Source organism: Dermacentor silvarum, chromosome 4, assembly GCF_013339745.2.
Source record: "Dermacentor silvarum isolate Dsil-2018 chromosome 4, BIME_Dsil_1.4, whole genome shotgun sequence".
In the NCBI taxonomy this organism is placed as follows: Eukaryota; Metazoa; Arthropoda; class Arachnida; order Ixodida; family Ixodidae; genus Dermacentor; species Dermacentor silvarum.
In genome coordinates, this window is record NC_051157.2 from 123,549,966 (window position 1) to 123,557,465 (window position 7,500).

The following is a 7,500-nucleotide window of genomic DNA, read 5'->3' on the forward strand; positions in this document are numbered from 1 at the left end:
TCAATGCAAAATCAGCACCTTTCACATTGTTAAGCGTGTGCAACAAGATGTTCGCGGCAATAATATGCTCTTAAGTCTGACTGTGTTCTTCGCAATAGGGCACTGTGTAATTCTACGCGAACAAGACTAAAGTAGCAGAAGCACGAAGTAAGTTTGCACGTCTAAACAAACAGCCATTCTAGGCAGTTGATATCCAACAGAGGTTCACAGTGACTCTGTGAACTCTGTGAAGAAAGGCATAGTCTATTATATAGCAAGTAACAGTCTTCAGCTTAGATGAGCGACCAAGAAGGACGTACCAAATTCCCTTGATAGTCAACAGTAAGAACACGTTGTGATGCTTTTATCCATCATTTACCGCGTCTTACTGTAACCCAGTGGTTAATACATTTCGCTGCAGGGCTCGAGGTGCCAGGTTCCTTCCCAGCAGCGGTGGAATGCAAAATCGGCTGTGCACTTATATTTTTGCGCGAGTTAAAGAATCCCAGGTCGTCAAAATAATCTGCACTCCCCCACAATGGTGTGTCTCATAATTAGAGCCTGGTTTTGGCCCATAAAGCCCGTGAATTTTACTATGCAATCGGCTGTAGTGGAACTTCGTGTATTTCTATTTTGGTGTATATTTTATTGCATTCTTCATTTGTCACTGACTAAACAAACCCACCTGCTTGGCGGAGGTCTTCAGACTGTGCCAACCGCAATTGTACCGTTTGGTAGCCTTCTGCAAGGGATATCTGTTTTGAAGAATGCTTACAGGGAGCGTACACGAGTGCGTGTTTGGGCATCTTTACTTTGCGTTGGGCTATACGAAAACAATGACAAGGCCCCACGCAAGCAGGACCCGTTTTATAGTGTTCTTACGTTTCAGAAAAAAAATTATTCATGGTCAATGTTCTTCGTGTAGTGTTCTTGTTTCGTACTTTGTATTTGCCTTTTCCTAAGCAGGGTAGCGAAAATAGAAGCATTAATCTTGACTAGAGGAAACTTGTTTCATACCTTTTCACACAAAATCCAAATAAGAAGATAAATAAGAATATTCCGGCTCTGCTGGTATCTTCTACCTGGCACACCTAACACATGAAGCGGAGAAAGTACCCTCAGAAACTGGTCTTACTGAGATATTGTTGCAAGATTTTCCAGGCATGGAGACAAATCCTACATGGGTCATTTATTCGATCACCAGCGTCAGCTAGATGAGCAGTATACTCCTTTGTTGGCAATAGACCTTTCGTATGTTCAGTGTAAAATCACGCAACGTTATATTTTCTTCGGTATGTGAGGCATACAGTACGAAATATTTTACATATTTAATGTTCTTCTAATATTCAGCATGATGCCCCAGTTACAAAGGAATGCTGAAGCTGGTTCACACCTATTTTCAGGTGTCTTCACGGCATTTTAATATCTCGACTGATACATATTTTTCTCGCGTTTGGACGAACGGTAGCATATGCCATTAACAATATTTTCTTATTAAAGCTATATAAACTATATATATATAAAGCTATAAAACTATATAAACAGACGACCGCTTGTATGTAGACAAACGCTATTTACAAAGCGATAAGTTGCCACATGATCGTCTTCACTTCGATTAGTGCTCATTACTGTGCTTTTAATTTCAGCCTATAGCCAAAGCTCCCCGTGTTCGACTCAGGGCTTTAAGTGCGTGCCGGTGGGAAGCTGCCCGCGAATAGCAATAAGGACTATCAGCGGATGTGGACACGGCAAGGAGTGCTGCGCCCCAGGTAACAAACTGCCACCTTTTATGGTTGAGGGCGCATTAGATGAAAAATTCCAGGCTTCGTTTAAAACAGGCAAAAGGCTTTGAGAACACGTAAAATGTACGGCGACGCTACATAAAAGTCCAAATGTGTTATTCCTATGTTCATAATGGTAGGGTCCTTGGTTGTCGTTAATATTACGAGCTATGAAGAACTGACAGGGCGTAACAGTACTGCATAATGGCTATTTTTTGATGCTACATATTCCTCCCAGAGAAGAAACATTGCGGGTTTGCATTTATAGTGCACAAGGGCCTAGCCAGCAACACTGATTAGTTCCTAGAGCATTATTCATGGGTATCAGTATGTGTAGTAATAAAAATAAGGGTCATAAATGATAAATGACGCCGTCCTGACGTCATGACGCACAATGAACAATAAGTGAAACTGTCTAAGCAATGAAACCGCCCAAAATTCATTTTGCTGTGAGCATGGACGACCTTAAAGTGACAGGGGGAAACAACAGGCACAACAACAGGACACCAATTTGACGCACAGTATAGAAGCGAGATCGCAAGATCAGCAAACATGAGATGGCGTTCCTGACGACTACCGTCTGTCATGAATCGCCGGCACACCGTCGAAACTAGTCGTATATGTGTACGAGGAGCTCCTATCATCGGCATGAATTACAGCTTAGTTTCCCGATATTCATTGCCATCATGACGCTCCGATCGCCATCATTTCGCCAGTTTCTCCTTATAACGCACCATGGTCACGCGACGTGGCCTAATTGCAGAGCGCGTGCTGCGGCTGCGGGATATTGTGAGTATTAATCCCAGCGCCACTGTGCACCCACTAGTTCAAATAGCCACAAGCGTACACCGGCCTGGCGTTCGGCTTCATTCAAGTGTGATATTGTTACGGTGAAGGGAAAGAAGAAGGTGACGCGAACGAGAGGAAGATGAAGTCTCTGGCCGTTGCCTGAACGCCATATTTCTTCGCTTGTAAATATACGTCCTTCTACACTCGTGGGCCTGCTTTCTTCCTGCAACATTTTGGTGGAGGTGCTGGGTACAATCACGGAACTTCGCAGTGGACGTCATCTACCTGCCGCCACAATGGCAGATCAACCGACACAACCGACAACGCCTCAGCAGTCCACGCCAACGGTCATCCTCACTCATCTGCGGGACCCGGGGACATTTTGTGGCACGGACAACACCGACGTCGAGGACTGGCTTGCGATGTACGAACGAGTGTGCGACATCGGAGCAACAATATTCTCGAAAAAGAGCCTGCGCCCTAAATTCCGGCCTAAACCTCCTCAGCACAAAAGAATGGTGATACGGGAGCTGCAATTTCTCATATGGCACCCCAAGTGCACTTATGAATGTGAAGACGCCTTCGGGTTGAAGACAAACACACTTTTCCAAGCGTTGAGGTCCCACAATGGCCGAGCACCCAGGCTGGGTGTGCGCTTGTACCTGTTATATCACTTGCCTCCCACAGCGGCGCTGGATGCTCTTCAACAAGGCCGTCTGTGCTTGGACAACAAGGCGCGCAGAGACAATTCGTACATCTCTATTGGGCCCCCCTTTCGAGATGTGAGCCCCAACGATAGCCGAGCACCAGGCCAGCAGACATCTCTACCCATCAGAAAAAAAATTTGCCGTGTATCTGCGTGCTTCGCTGCAAATTTCGTCGAAAGACGATAGTCTTCTGCCGGCCGTACTACATGAGTGCTGGTCTGATCCGCGGCCACCCGTGATGCTGTTCTCGTACCATTTCCGTCCTGGCATGAAGGCTTGTTTGAACAGATTTCATTTTACCGCATTATTTCATCAAGCGGCCATTTATGTTTTGCCCTTCCTCAGACAGCGCTTCCTTTATGTTTAATCGGCCGCATCTGGCTGGCATTGATAAAATGAGGAGGCGCTGCGTGAGACATGGACGCCATCTGGCAATACATCGGGAAACATGAGCTTGTGCAGAGTGTTTCCTTCCTCCATGGCAGAGGGCGCTCGTCGGCGCGCACTCGGGGAACGTCGTTCGTCGGCGCGCATAGCATGGCATTTTCAGCGCAGCTTAAGAAACTAGGGTCTTTATAGTTACGTATCTATGTATTTTCTATTAAAGAAACACACCTCCTAATACTTACCTAGTGATGTTGCGCCTCAGTTATGCGTAATATTTACCTTGTGATCGATAACGTTCACAAGTATGAACAGCCGTACCAGTTTAAGTAGTGTGGGCGGTAAGCAAGTGGTCCAACTTTGGCCGGGTGGCTGAATCGGGTGACAGACAGACAAACAGACAGACAGACAGACAGACCAAATTTTCAGCGTTTAAGTTCCCCAAGATAGACTATCGTCTTAAAAAACGGCGTGTTTTCGGCGGCACCGGCAATTGAACACGGTACCTCCCGCATACGAGGTGGATGCACTACCGCGAGGCATCCGCTGCATTTGTGCGGCACCCTCGTCTTGCGTGTTATTATTGCGGCCTCCATGGGAATCCATCAGGCGTTAGTCACAGTCGTCAACTGGACGAAAGCCAGAGTATTTTACTAGGTGCCAGTGAGAGGCTGGATGTCACCCTCTCGCTCCCCGCTGCTCTTAATCTGCTGCTGATCCAGTGGACCCGTCGTTTTCTCTCTCCCTGAATCCACACTCCTTCGGTTTTAAGTGCCAAGCTCTTTAGGAGCCCGGGCTGTCGGCGTGTAATGTGATTTCATGTCGTGGTCACGCGCAAAAACAGGGTCAAAACAAGTGCAGATTTGATCAAAAACGGTTCAAAATAAAGTAACATGATTCAGAATAATGTGAAAGATAGGAATATACAACCATCAAGCGCAATAATTAGCAGGAACTCGTGAAAATTGTGAAACTATTGCAATGTGATCTCGTGTCGTTGTGGTCACGCGCAAAAACAAGTTCTCCAAACAGGGTCAAAACAAGCGCATAATTAATAAAAATCTGTTCAAAATAAACTAACATTATTCAGAATAATTTAAAAGATAGGAATAATAAAGCAATAATCGCAATAATTAGCAGAAACTCATGAAATTGTTTCCCAAACGCCAGTCTGGTACCAGCGCAGCAGAAGAAAGGGCGCCACCACCCCACAACCGCTTGATTCCTCCTCACTCCAGCGCTACTTCAGCACCCGATCAGCGTGCGCCGTGAAGCAAGACGGAAGGAACCGGGCTTTATAAGCAGTTGGCGGGGTCGCGAACTTCTTTTGTGTCATGGACGCCGAGTTGTAGGCGCGCATCGAGCGACAACGCTGGCGCATGACCACTCCGCACTCCCCCAGCTTTCACGTTAGTGGAGCTGCATTAGTGCTGGATTTGAACTACACAAGGGCAGGATTTTTTTAAGTTCGTCATTCCTTCGCACCACCACACAGTCCTATACCAACTATCTGAAAACTAGAGAACGCAGTTTTTGAAGGGGCGAAGCTGCTAGCTTTCCAACTATGCTTATGCTTTCCACCAACACTGCCAACTTGCTGTCTGTATGATTTGAAAGGCGCATAGAAACACTGGACGGTACAGGGACCACTCTTCTTATTACGATAGCAACTATATGGACACTCTAAGCGCATTTTGTACCGACCCCGTCGCCGTGAGGTTCACTATAAAGTCCAACAGCGATAAAATCGACGCCGCGCGCCGTACGATATGAGTGCGAGTGAAAGTGTGCCAGGGTGAGCCGGCAATCGCAGCTTAATCTTGCGCATGCGAGACAGGAAGGTGGCCGGAAGCGCGCGGTCTTCTTTCGCGCGCGAGGCACGGGGAGGAGACGGTGGGGGGGGGGGGGGGGGGGCGTTCTCCTCTTGCGGCTGCTGCTCACGGAGCTGCCGCGCGCGCACCGTATCTTGACAACGATCTGCGATGTTGCCGAAGTATGCACCCGCGAGGCCTCATCTTCAAAGCGATATGCGATGGGGACAAAGTGCATGCGCCGAATGCTGGTAGCTTCGTATGTGCTGTGCTCTCGACGTTTAATTCGCGTTGAAGCGAGAGCCAGCGCGAAGGTCAATTTGCTCGCTGCCGCTAGCGCGCTTTCTCACTCCAACGTTTGACGCGGTCATCCGCGGATGCAGGAAACTCTGCGGATACAGAGTTCATCCGCAGATTTTCTGCGGTGATCGAGCGAGATGTGTTCAGGTTTACCTGCACGCGCGTGACACCGTTCTTGTTTATTTAGTTAGTAAGCGAATATTTACAACTGTACATGGGGGATAAAAGTACTATCCTAACTTTATATAGCTGTCTACTAATTTGCTATTGCAATCGATGCTTCGCCTTTCGGGTAAAACTGCGAATTCTTATTGTTCGCAGTGACCAAGGCTCCCGTTTACGCGAACTAATAACATCCTACTTCGTCCGTTCTGTGCTTTGTGGCGCGAAAACCTCACTGTTTCATCTGGATGAACAGTGCCCTGCTCGTGTTCCCATCGATGGCATCTGCCCCAACCTGAATTCACGGCCCTCACTAATTACGTACTTCCAATTATCCTGTTAGCATTTCATGTCCTCTGCCACCGTCCTCATCTCTAGTCGTGACCGCACTCTTCATTTAACTAACACCACATCGTTCTTCGCTACTGAACGACCCTACTGGAACCTGACAGGGCCTGAATAATTTAACTGCGAAGCATTTCTTGGTGAACATTTCCCGCTTTGACAGTATCTATCTATCTATCTATCTATCTATCTATCTATCTATCTAGCCGCCTACGTCTTGGTACTCTTATGGTCGTTTCGTTAGCTTGGTATGTACTGAAATTGGCATAGAATGGCACGAGTGTCATGACGTGCGTGTCATGTAGGTCTTGAAACAGCCGCCTAAAATGACAGTGACCGAGCGAACAAACATTAACACTGAAAGATCACTGAAGTGGGTTCGGACGTGGGTACTAAGTGAAGGAAACACTAAAGCATGACGGTAGAAGTAGTAGTCATGAGCACGACTCACCAAAACTGGCAATGACTCGCGAAAAAAGATTAACACTGAAAACGGCATAGGCCTGCGCGGCACACGCAGCACAGTCACATCGTAAGCTGGAGGAGCGTTAAGTGTTAATCTTTTTCGCTGAGTCATGAATAAAGATTAACACTCAAAAACCACTGAAATGGGTTCTGACGTGTATACTAAGTGATGGAAACACTAAAGGATGATGGTAGAAGCCATAGTCATGACCATGACTCAGCAAAAATGACAATGATTCAGCAAAAAAAAAGATGAACACTCAAACACCAATGGAATGGGTTCGGATGTGTACTAAGGAAACGACTAAAGGTTGATGGTCGAAGTCATAGTCATGCGCCTGACTAAGGTTTTCGCCTTAAGGTATCTTAGGCGTAACTAAAGGGACTCCTGAGGACTCATGACATGAATGTGATTACATGCGTGTCATGTAGGTCATGAAACAGCCGCCTACGTCTTGGTGCTCTCATGGTCGTTTCGTTAACATGGTAGGCTCACCGCACGCTGCTTCGCATAACATCCCACACACAGATCCCACAGGGCGTGCTATCTGCGGGCTTTTTATTCTTCACCCTAGTAAGAAGGAACATCTCAGTATTGCGTGTCATCTCATCATCCATGGAGACGCCACCTCTGTCCCCTTTCCACAGTGCACATTTCGCGCACTTGTTATTGATTGCTTCTTAGTTTACTTTTCCCACAGTCATGGAGTTCGCGCCTCCTTCCACGCAACAACCGAACCTGAGCTGCCAATTAAGGGTGCAGGTGTTGCTACACTA

At 47.0% G+C, this 7,500-nt stretch overlaps 1 long non-coding RNA gene across 1 annotated transcript in view; it reads left to right on the forward strand.

Annotated features, from left to right (window-relative positions):
- The first annotated feature begins 1,619 nt into the window (after positions 1-1,619).
- LOC125945201 (uncharacterized) overlaps positions 1,620-7,500 on the forward strand; it is a 20,377-nt gene continuing 14,496 nt past the window's right edge. Inside the window, exon 1 of the long non-coding RNA XR_007466690.1 lies at positions 1,620-1,748. This is a non-coding gene — a long non-coding RNA (uncharacterized LOC125945201). The remainder of the gene's footprint in view (positions 1,749-7,500) is intronic.